A 2,181-nucleotide genomic window follows, 5' to 3' on the forward strand; every position below is an offset into this window, starting at 1 on the left:
ATATAAAGCTGTCTCCGATCCTAAATTTGCCACATCTCCTATAAACATTAGGGATAAAGATTATGATTTTTCTCTTGATCTATCTCATATAGCTATTGTTGAGAAAACACCTTTTTGTGGTACTGAAAAAGAAAGTGCTTGTTGAACACATGACTGAGTTATCTACTTTGAGTAGCTTGTTTTCTGATGATGTTAAGAAGCGTACTTACTTTGTTGCTAAAATATTTCCATTCTCATTGAAGGATGACGCTAAAACTTGGTATAATAATTTGCCACCTGGTTCTATTAAAAGTCCAAAAGAATTACTTGCTGTTTTCTTCCGCAAATACTTTCCTGCTAGTGCTCAACATGCTTGCTTTGCGAGAGAGTTTATAATTTTGATCAGGGAGATGAAGAGAAATTGCCCGAGGCTTGGGCAAGATTTTGCTCTCTTATTAGAGCTTTGCCTGACCATGATTTAGAAAAGCATGAATTACTTGATATATTTTATAGTGGACTAACCATTGATTCTAGGGCATACCTGGATAGTTGTGCTGGTTGTGTTTTCGGGAAAAGAACTCCGGACGACGTCTGAAGAATTATTGGCTAAAATAGGCCGGAATTATGATGATTGGAATACGCCTGAACCAACTCCAACGCCAATAGTGAAGAAGAGGGATTTAATTAAATTGAATGATGAAGATATGAGGGAAGCCAAGAAGTCTCTCAAGGAGAAAGGTATTAAATCTGAAAATGTGAAGAATCTACCTCCAATAGAAGATATATGTGAGATAATTCCCCCTTCATCCATGATTGAGGTAAACTCGCTTCAACGCTTTACTAGGGAAGATATTCCATATTCGAAACCTCCTGCGCAATGCTTAGATGAGTTTGATAATTATATTGTTAAGCAAGAAAATTTTAATATGAGAGTAGAGAATCATCTAATGGAAAATTCTCAAGCTATTAGTCAATTGCATGATATTGTGGAGAGAACCTCCAATGATGTTAAGATGCTTGTTAAACATTTTCAAATGATTCAAACTCAAATTGATCAACTCACTAAAGTGCAAAATGACTTGTTAGGGAATAATTCTAAAGAAAAACATGCTTATAAAGTAACAACTAGAGGTGGTGTTTCTACCCAGGATCCTCTATATCCTGAAGGGCATCCCAAAAGAATTGAACAAGATTCTCAACGCATTGAACCTAGTGCTCATTCTAAGAAGAAAAAGAAAAAGAAACATAAAAATGTTATAGAATCCTCTGAACCTGTTAATGATCCTAATAGTATTTCTATTTCTGATGCTGAAACTGAAAGTGGTAATGAGCATGATAATGATAAAGATAATGATAAGAATGATACTCCTGATAAAGAAGAGGTTGAAGAAGAACCTGAAAAGCATGCTAAAAATAAAAAGTATACTAAAGAAGACTTTATTACTGAGAAACATGGTAATGAAAGAGAACCTTGGGTGCAAAAGCCAATGCCTTTTCCTGCTAAGAAACTAAAATCAAAGGAAGAAGAACACTATAATAAATTTTGCGATTGGATGAAACCTTTATTCTTGCAAATTCCTTTGACTGATGCTATTAAATTGCCTCCTTATTCCAAGTATATGAAAGATATTGTTACTAACAAAAGGAAAATCCCCAATGAGGAAATTTCCACTATGCTTGCTAATTACTCTTTCAATGGCAAAATTCCAAAGAAGTTGGGCGACCCGGGTATACCTACTATTCCTTGTTCTATCAAGAATAATTATGTTAAAAGCTGCTCTATGTGACTTGGGAGCCGGTGTTAGTGTTATGCCTTTTTCTCTTTATAAGAGACTTTACTTAGATAAGTTGATACCTACTGATATATCTTTGCAAATGGCTGATAAATCTCTTGCTATTCCTGTTGGTATATGTGAGAATGTTCCTGTTCAAGTTACTACTAACCGCTTGATATTAACTGATTTTGTTGTGTTGGAAATGCCTGAAGATGATAATATGTCTATTATTCTTGGGAGACCTTTTCTTAACACCGCGAGGGCTGTTATTGATTGCAACAAAGGAAAGGTTACTTTCAATGTTGATGATAGGGAACACACCGTCTATTTCCCCAAGAGGATTGAAAAAGCGTGCGGAGTTAATACTATCTCTCATGTGAGAACTATCAAAGTGGGAACCATCGATTGTCCTATATATGAGCCTAAA

This window comes from Lolium rigidum, chromosome 3, assembly GCF_022539505.1.
Source record: "Lolium rigidum isolate FL_2022 chromosome 3, APGP_CSIRO_Lrig_0.1, whole genome shotgun sequence".
In the NCBI taxonomy this organism is placed as follows: domain Eukaryota; kingdom Viridiplantae; phylum Streptophyta; class Magnoliopsida; order Poales; family Poaceae; genus Lolium; species Lolium rigidum.